This window comes from Pan paniscus, chromosome 1 (assembly GCF_029289425.2).
Source record: "Pan paniscus chromosome 1, NHGRI_mPanPan1-v2.0_pri, whole genome shotgun sequence".
NCBI lineage: Eukaryota > Metazoa > Chordata > Mammalia > Primates > Hominidae > Pan > Pan paniscus.
The window spans coordinates 143,705,332-143,716,071 of NC_073249.2; positions in this window are offsets into that span (position 1 = coordinate 143,705,332).

The following is a 10,740-nucleotide window of genomic DNA, read 5'->3' on the forward strand; positions in this document are numbered from 1 at the left end:
TGATTTAGAAATGTGTCTATTTTGTAATGAGCTGCTTCACAGTGGAAAAAAAAAAGGTGGGGAAAGCTGAAACCAATTTTCTAACACCTTAGACTGTAGTCCATCAGAAATGCAAATGTGAAATTCCCTGAAGTTATGATAAGCTTCATAGACAAAACAATGACTTTCATAGAAGATAATTTGTAGCATTCAGGAACTGAAAAGTTGGCTTTGGATGATTAGAGACTCAAAGAAGAAAGGCAGAAGTATCAGTCTGAATGAAGATATGTTTATTCAGCTTACATAAAGTCATAGCCAGCCATCTTACAGGTTTTATTAAATTTGAGTTTCCTCAAGTCTAAAATATTCTCATTCTCATAGCATAAATCGCTAACTTTAAGAGTGTGTGTGTGTGTGTGTGTGTGTAAATCTGATCATATTGAAATGCAGGTGAATGTTTGGCTCCACTATGTCTATTTACTTAACCTTGGCACTCACCACACAAACCAGCTTGCCCCCTATTTCCATCCATAGCAGCATCAGGTTTCTTTGAAGTCTATAAACCTGGCTGCCAAGGTAATTCTAGTTTTGGAAAGCATCACATAGTTGAGACACAAAGTTAGAAATCAGTTAAATATTGAGTTAGGGGTAGGTTGACAGAAATAGGGAATTGTCTGAAGAGTAGTACAGATTGCAGTGATTATTTCAGGGACAATTTAAGTTCTCTGATTTAAGCCTTCAGCTGGCTGTTAAGGATTACAGAACAGATTTGTTTGTTTGCCCATTCATTCATTTATTCAACATTTGCTTGAAGGAGTACTTGTTGTAATAGAGAGATGGATAAGGTCCGGAGGCTGGAGCCACAGGTGAGTGGAGGTGGGTGGGTGGAATGGTGGGGAGGGTCAATACCCAAAAACTTTGTTGCACCTTTTTATTTACATGTGTATGACAAGGTAAGAGACAGATACTTTTAAAAAAGATATGATCTTGCAAGATTAACGTGTGCACTCGAAAATTATGTGGGATAGGGAAGGGAGTTTCTCAGTAGAAGGAAGAGTGCTGGTGAAGTTGTCAAAGTTTCCCACCACCTGGTGTATCTATGGGTAACTAGAACAGGTGACTAGGTTGAAGCAAGGGAGGTCACAGGAACAGGTCACATTGGAGAGCTAAGTGTATGCACATGTCACTGAAGTGCTTTAATCGCAGTGCCGTCCCTCCAAGTAGGAGTGCTGAGGATTTCCCTGATACACAAGGCTCTTTCAGGACTTAATTTCACTTCACTCTCTGTTTCTTGGTCTTCTAAATGTTTTGGGCCATTAAAGGGGACTGGAGAATGGCCATGCCAAGTGGCCTGTATAAAAAGTAAGCAAAGTCATGGGGCCAGAATGCCATTTTTCTGAATGAACCACAAATGGCATGCTGTTGATGGAAAACCACTGAAGACAGGAAGAAGAGGAACAGGCAGTTTGAAGGTAAGCACAAAAATCAGGCATTGGCTTGGCTTCTGCCATTGGAGAGACTCCCATTCAATGATTTCACATAGTCCCTGGGCTGGCCACCAAAACTGTCTCCTTATTTCTCTCCATGCTGACCTCCTGCTCCCCTCAGCCACTGCTCATTCCCTCTTCTTCCAGACATGAAAATTTTAGGTCACTTTTCCTCATTCCTCTACACTGTCCTAAGCCTCAGTAGTAGTCTTCTTCTTATCTCTCCTGGAGTGGGAGCTGGATTCTGGTATAAACTGTGCTGATTCCCTCAGGTTTCCTAGCTGAATGTTCAATGCCTGATTATTGACTATTTTATTTGTTTGTTTTGTTTTGTTTTGTTTGAGATGGAGTCTCGTTCTGTCGCCAGGCTGTAGTGCAGTGACGCCATCTTGGCTCACTGCAGTCTCCGCCTCCTGGATTCAAACTATTCTCCCGCCTCAGCTTCCGGAGTAGTGCCCGCACCACTTGCAGCTAATTTTTGTATTTTCAGTAGAGATGGGGTTTCACCATGTTGGCCAGGATGGTCTCGATCTCTTGACTTTGTGATCCACCTGCCTCAGCCTCCCAAAGTGCTGGGATTACAGGCATGAGCCACCAGGCTCGGCAGACTATTTTCTTTCACTCTGTTTCCTGTTACTACCTTAGCAATGCAAATGCTTTCACTTAACTAAGGGTTACTTAGCAGGATGAGTAATACGCAAGATATTATATAGTTGTCCAGGTAAATAGAATACTTTTTCTCCTTAAGTTAATAATGAGCCATTGAAGTATTTTGGAAGGGAGAAAAAGTCAACAACAATGATTTGCTTCTTAGAAAGTTCCCTTTGTCTAAAGTGGGAAGGATAGATGGTGGGAGTAGCTGACTATAGAGGAGGAAGTGTGGGGAAACTATTGCTCAGGCCTGGGAGACGGAAAACGGGGCCCTAAACCAAGGCAGTAGCAGATAGGATGCAGAGGAGGTTCTGCACTAAGGAGATGTTAAGGAGACGTGGAGACTACACTCTAGGGGAAATAAAAAGAAACAAAAAACTAAGATAGTCTCTTCTAGGCATAACCAGCTGGGGGGATAGTAGTGCCATTGCCCATATAGCATGCAGAAGTAACCTACTTGAGCAAAATTATTTTGAGTTCAGTTTTGGACAAATTGAGCTTGTCTGAGTGAAGATATATTTATGCTATAGTTCATCAGAGGACCTGGACTAGAAATTTATATTTGGACAGCAGCTACATCATATGGTGGTTGGTGCTCAGAGTGAGAATGAGATGAGGAAGGGAAAGTATAGATGGAACAGTGAGCCTGTGACAGAGCTTCTAGTTCCTCCATTCTTACTTCCTCTACAGAACTGTTGGAATCTTTAAGTAAATCAACTTCCCCACAGTCCTCAGTCTATTCCACTGGGATTTAGGAAGGAAGACATTTTATTGATCCAGTTTGAGAAATTCTTGCCATCAATAATTGTGAATACTTGCCAGATGGCTCAAAACAAGAAATGAGATCAAATAAAATCTGGAGTATTGCCTGAATGCAAACCTTTATAGGTCTAATGATGTGGTCAAATATATATGGACAGTGTTGAGATTAGAACTTTCATCAAAGCCGTATGTTTCTGCTTGCTTTGCCTATAATTGCATTCCCATTTGTGGTAACAAAATACCTAAAAGTAACCTCAATGAAACACGTCTAGTGTATATTTAATGAAAACTACCAAATATAGAGAGAATTAAAGCAGACTTAAGAAGTTGGATAGATACACCATGCTTCAAGCAAGAGGGATGTATATTTAAATATATCTTCATGCTAAATTATTTTATTTATTTAATGTAATTTTATTATAAATAAAAGAAATAATTTTTGAAAAACTGGAAATTAAAATTTCAAATTCCATATGTTAAATCATATGAGGAGAGCTAGTTTTCAAAAAATTAAAATGAGGAGCAAGACATAATAGACATCAAATGTTATAAAACTATAATACTTAAGTGAACATGGTACTAACAAAATTAGATAGACCTCGATGAACACTACAAAACATATTTATAAGAATTAGACCTTATCTTCCATGAGAACTACTACAGTCATAGAGGTATCACAAACCAGTGAGAAGGAGACAGATTATTTAATAAAACTGTTTTGGTAATCAGTTTGCTATTTAGAAAATAATGAATTTATATACTCAACTCATATATTATTCCAAAATAAGATATGAGATGCAAATATTCAAACATGAATTCAGGGAGAAATAAAAATAATAATTCATTAAATCACAAGATAATGAGATGGTTATCATTTTAAGTATATTACAGTAAAAATGGATTTTTGGTACCTAAAGTTAGAACCTTGTTCAAAAAGAATACAAAGTTAAATAATACAATTAAGAAGGTCACATTAGATGAAATATCAATATTATTAATAGTAACAGTATTAATAAATGGAGACTTCAGAAATGAATCAAAAAATCCTATAATTCCAATAGATAAGTGGCCAAGGAATATGATCTGATGTTTAAAGAAAGAGAACATATAAATGGTTAATAAGCATATGGGGAAAATGAAATATAAATTTTTATTCTATTAAAATTAAGCATATGAAATTGTACATAATAATAAATGTGTGGTCAAATATAGTATGATAAAATTATTTCAGAAATAATTTGAGACAATTATGATTTTTCTTTTGACACAGGGTCTCACTCTGTTGCCCAGGCTAGAGTGCAATGGCACAATCACAACTCACTGCATCCTCAACCTCCCAGGCTCATGAGTTCACCCATCTCAGCCTCCTAAGTAGCTGAGACCACAAGTGTGTGCCACTACGCCCAGCTAATTTCTAGAAAGTTTTCTGTAGCAACAGAGAATCCCTATGTTGCCCAGGCTGGTCTTCCGACTCCTGGGCTTAAGTGATCCTCCTGCCTCAGCCTTCCAAAGTGCTGGGATTACAGGCAAGAGCAACTGTGCCCAGCTGAAAATTTAAAGTTAATTATGCAATTTGATCTGGTAATTCCATATCTGGAAATCTATTATAAGAAATTAATTATAAACTCTGAAACATGAACCAAAAGGTAAAATAAGCACAAATACTGATGACAGAATAATTCCGAACAATCAGTAGGATTGTGTCCTGTGATGATTAATGTTATGTGTCAACTTGATTGGGTCAAGGGGTGCACAGATGTTTGGTTAAACAAATACCTGTTTTTGGATGAGTTGAGCATTTGAATCAATAGACTGGGGAAAGAAGATCTCCCTTCCCAATGTGGGTGGGAAGCATTCAATCTGTTGAAGGCTCGAATAGAAGAAAAAAGGCAGAGAAATGGAGAATTCACTCTCTCTCCCTGACTGGATGGGCTAGAACATCCATATTCTCCTGCCTTTGAGCTGAAACTTATACCATCTTCTCCCCAGTTCTCAGACATTGGACTTGGATTAGAACTTATACCATCAGCCTCCTAGTTCTCAGGCCTTTGGACTCAGATTAGAACTATCTCACTGGCTTTCCTCAGTCACCAGCTTGCAGAGGGCAGATCATGGGACTTCTCAGTCTCCAAAATCAAGTAAGCAAATTCCTCATGATTAATCTCTTTATAAATCTGTTTCTATATCTGTATCTCTCTATATATCTATATTGGTTCTCTTTCTCTGGAGAACCCTGACTGATAGAGAATCTCTGTTTATGATAGAATCATGGCTAAGTAATTATAGTATATACATTCAGTGAGCTTTTATAATGCCATTAAATATTATATAAGAGATGCTAGCTCTTGGAAAAATATATATATATCATTTTCATAAATGTAAAGGAAGGGTTTGGAGTTGCATAATCACTATAAAAAGCAAATATATAAATACAACAAATAAACAAAGAAGTGAGTTAAAACACACTTGGATTACTATAAAGTGGCAAAGATGTTAGTGATATTTTTAAACACGATATATTTTTGGATTTCCCAAAATAAATTTATATTAATTTTAAAATGAAAATAAACACCTTAATAGGGGGTCTACCAGCCAAAAATATTAAGTAAACCTGATAAAATGTGTACCTTGTTATGCCTTGAGAACACTAGAATACACAGGAAGACTCACACATAAGTACAAATGCATGCCATCTACTACCCAAATACACACACTGAAAAATAGAAAGCACTGGCCCACTTGACTGCTAATGCTTCCACAGGTTCTGGAGTACTTAAACTTCATTTAAATACGGCCACTTAAGCAGAGTGGGGGAATATTTAACACTATAATGCCAATAAATCACTTCTCTTGGCATAAAGTGGCTCCTAGGCAAGAAATACCCAAAAAGGGACTGGGATGGCTTGTTATATGCGTTTCTTACTAGAATATAAATCAATTTACTCCTGTTAGTGAACAGTGGTAATATCTTCACTCCTGTTAGTGAACAGTGGTAACATCTCATACTCACATGCACACATACTTTTTTCTATCAGAGAAGCATGGAATATTGATACAGGAGATAGAAATAAACTGTTTAGGCAGATAGTAAGGGCAAGAGTCCTCGGTGCAATTTCCCTTTTTAACAAAAAGCAGCCCCCAAATCATTTATTTTCTAACAAAGAGCAGCCTGAAAAATTGAGCTGCAGACATAGATAAGCAAGCTGGAAGCTTGCATGGGTGAATGCCAGCAGCTGTGCCAATAGAAAAGAGCTACCTGGGGGCCAGGTAGGTTCAACATGGAGGCTCTATCTTCCCTTTTCTTTGTCACCAGGTGTACAGTAAACAAACAGGCAACATGGCGCTGGCAAGGTAGAAAATCCGTCTGCATAATAAAAGATCAGGGTGGGGGTGGCCAGCTTTTTGCGCCCTATGCAAATGGCACACCTAGTCCTAACTAGTTTTTTGTGCCCTATGCAAATGACATACCTGGTCCAACCAATCTTTTGTGCCCTATGTAAATCAGACACTGTCTCCTCAAGATCATCTATAAAACCTGCTGCATTTAACCCAGAAGAGAGCTCTTCTCTTTCTTTTGCCTATTAAACTTCTGCTCTGAACCTCACTCTTCGCGTGTCCATGTCCTAGTTTTCTGTGGCCATGAGACAACGAACCTCTGTATCACCCCAGACAAATGACGCTGCTTCAATATCATGAAGAAACATGTTAAAGAAAGTAAAAATTTGAAGATAAAAATAAAGTTGAAAAAAACTCTGGCCTGGAAAGATCAATACTAAATATTCAGTCATGAAATTTGTATAACAAAATTAATGTTCACCTTTCCAGGAAATGTCAATAATTTGTTTTTCTTGCATATTTATTACAAGGGCTCTCTGATGACTAGAATTGATTTCTTTTTCACAAACATTTAATATGGGAAGATTATTTTAAGATACTGATATGCAGTTAAGTTTATGATAATGAATGTAGGTAGGTTTGTATTAAGTTTTACGTAAAAATCATAATTAGATGCTGCAAAATACAAATGTGTTTGCCATTGCAGCTTTGCTACACTTTGGTAGCTACTTACAATTTTTCTTTAATGTTTAATGCCAGCCTCAGGGTTCTGCTATGCCTGAATCCTATTGTCCTCATTGACTCTGGGGAGTCCAGTTCCAAAGCAGTGTCCCCTCCATCGACCCTGGCTTAGAAAGGACACAGTGTTGGTGCCATCCTTACTAGCTCATCCCATATTGATTTACTAAATGGAGAGTCCTCTGGGCTCTCATTGAGAAAATAGGTCAGATAGTGAATAAATTCATTCTAGCACGCCTACCTCTCTAAGCATTTTTAATTCTTCCACACTGTTCTGCCAAGGCATTTCAGCATCTCCATCCATTTATTAGAGGCCAGCATTTTTTTCCCCAAGCTTCAGGGAGCCATTTTAGTAGCAAATTAGAACAAGCTCCAGGTGTCCTTGTCAGTATGTTGCATACTGTACCATTAGATTGTTTCTTATATTTACAAACTCTCCCCCGTATAGCTTTATATTCTGCATGCCACTCAACGCCTTCCCTCCATTCATCTAGTGCCCTCAAAACTCATTCCTGGGGCCCTGTCAGTACATATTTGCAAGAACTATAGTTTTTTTTGAGGGGGTGAGGGATGGAAGAATCCCTTTCTTCCCAGAGGAGGTAATTTACTAAACTTTATACCAGCTATTAGTCTAGAAATGATGAGGGGAAGTGGAGGGAAATCTTGGAAAATTCCATTATCAACTTGGGAAGCATCCATCTCAGCAGAGGCCTCTGCAAGGTCTCCAGGCAAGAGAAGCAGGCCTCTTCTGCAGCCTTGGAGGATTCAAGGGAATGGGGGATTAAGTATTCTCAAGTGTGTCTGCTGGGATATTCCCCTCCCAGTTAGCCAGGGCACATTCTTTTTGCACCTAGGCCCTTTATTCAGCATAGGAGACATAAGTACTAGGAATCATGCCTTCTCTGTAACTCACCTACTCTCACAATTAGGTGCTGGGTCTAGTTTTTGTCCTGATCTGCCCTCTAGTTGCAGGAGATGAAGGAATCTTTAAATACTGTCAAAGATCCCCTTTGGCCCCTCCCACCCCACCGGGAAAAGGTATCTGTTTTCAGATTTGAGCCAGTCAGCATTTTAATTTTGCTTCTTAATAGAGTTTTAAAACAACTAAAGAATTCCACAGTCTGTAATGACCATTGCCACCATACCTCTTAAATATCAGTGATATTGCATCCTCTTCCACAGATATTCCATTTCATTTCACCACTGGTGAAAAGGGCATTAATGGTTATGCTATAGAATGTCAAAGATTATCATTATCCCGACTACCACCAGCAATGCAGTCTTTTGCTATCTGGCCAGCCCCAAGACCCAACCCCAAAGTTCTCTCTGAGGATCTGTTTCCTAGAACAATTTCTAACTCCTTTAATTAGGTGACCCTAAGGGAATCAGACCCTGAGAAAAGGATGATACACCCTTTGTTTATTTGGGAGCTGCAGGAAAAACAAGCAGAGGACTGTGGAGATGATACAGGAAGGGAAAAGCAGGCCGTCAAGTTGTTCTGGAGCACAATCCCCAGGTCAGCTCTGAGAAAAGGTGAAAAGACATGCCTCAGGATTATTCTTGCCAAGATGAGCAACCTAGGGTATTAAACCCACTGGCAAAGGCTCTCAGAGACATGCTAGCCCCCAGATATTTCTGGTCAGCTGTGCATTGGCAAAGAAGGTTCTGGAAACAGAGGACAGCCTTCCAGTACAGATGGCAGTATGGGTGGGGAGTCAGACTGCCACTCATAGAAGAGATAAAGGACCCAAAGGGAAATGGGCAGGGAACTGACTATGATAAATATAAGTTTAATGTATTTTCGTTTCTTATTGAAATAATGATGAGTTAAACATAGTCTTAAATTGCTGGGTAAAATATATATTTTTGTAGATAAATAAACCGGATAGTTCTGTTAAGTTACTTCAAATATCAGTAATAGAACATAGTAATCAAATCTTAAACATAGCAATCAGAAAGACAATTTTTTAAAAGTGGCAAAACACTCACAGAGCAGAATTGTTGCAAGAAATCATTTACTCAAAAATTATGTAGTAAATGCCTCTCCAAGGGTAAAGATATACAGGTGTGAGAGCACAATCTCTACTATCAGGTACATAATAGGTGACCAATTAGTGCAAATTCATTATTGCTGATTTAAGAAAGTACTTAATAGTAAGCTATTTTAAAGAAATTTGTTCAGATTAGTGATTATTCTCATGGATTAGTACTTAACAATTTACAATTAAACCAGTAATAATACTTAAATGCAACAACTGGGCAAACTATTGCTTGGAAATTCACTGAGAATTGATCCACCTTTTGAAACATCATATCACTGACAGCAGTGCTGCTAGTGGTATTTAAAATCATAAGGAACACTTGAATTTATTATTTCAATTATTTAATAAAGTTTTTACTGAGCACATACCATGTTTCAGGCATAGCTCCAGGTACAAAGGAAATAGCAGTGAACTAAGTAGAATAAACACATGCCTTTCTGAAGTTTACATAACCTTCACTTATAGCTACAACTTCATTGTAATTACACCTAGGGGTTTAAGTATCTGATTATTTCATTATGTCTTCTAGTGCTGTTACGTTGAGCAGTTTTTTAGAGAAATATTAACTTTATTAGATGTCTTTACTCCTCCTTTATACTACATTTAGGGCACTGTATTTTTTAATTATCTGTGTAGGTATTATGTGTATATTTAATTTCAGGATAGTAGAGGGAGCATTCCACATTATTTATTATCAAAGTAAGTATTACATCTGATGGAATTGATAACAACTTCATTAAAGTACACACATTCTTACTGTCAAGAAAGTGATAAGGTCCTTGGGATCCATTATATGGATGGCAGCCTGGAGATTCTACAGTAAATATCCTGGTATCCTCAAAAAGATGTAATGCCAACTTAAAAATAAATATAAATTACTTCTAAAATCACTTTATCACCAAAGAGAAAAATATGGTATAAACATCTATGAAATTTCTCAACTAGAAAATATTTGTTGTTGTTGTATTTCCGAAGTAATAGTTCTCTATATCTCTATAGTGGGGAAAGTATCCAATGCTTCAGTTGCTAATTTGCCCACACCCCTTTCTTCAGTTATTGAGATAGTCTGACAATTCTTACTGTCTTTTAATGACCCAATTCCCTTACATAGGCCAGGATCTCCACATTCATTTCTCAGTTGGAGGTCTTCATTTGCATATTCTGCAGATACTTCAAATCCCAAATGTAACTCATTTTCAATTCCTTTACCCAAATTTACTCTCTATCTTTTCTCTCTCTGAAAATGGCATGAGGACATCCACCCAGTTGAATAAAGACTGAAGAATCACCCTGAATGCCTCCTTCTCACTTGTATCCAATCCATCTATCTCCTGATCTGCTGTGAAATTCTCATCACCCTATTCCTATTGATACTACTCCATTTTAGAGAATCATCATTCCTAGCCTAGATGGCCAAAAAAGCTTCATAAGTTGTGTCCTTGCTTTGATACCATCTGATCTTGCCTATTTCTCATCCACTTTCCTCTTTGTAGCATCCAAAGTAATCCTTCTAGAAAGGAAATCTGATTATGTCATGTACATGTTAACAATCTTTTCAGTGGCATCACATTACCTCTGGATTAAAGTTCAAACTCTGAAACAGGATCAGATTTAATTCTCCAGGTTCTATTTTCCTTATTTTTAGTTCTTTACTCATAAACTCCTTCTCATCATTCAGGCTTCCTTGGAGGTGTCACTTCCATCATGGAATCTTCGATCACCTACCCATGTCTAGGATTGATAGG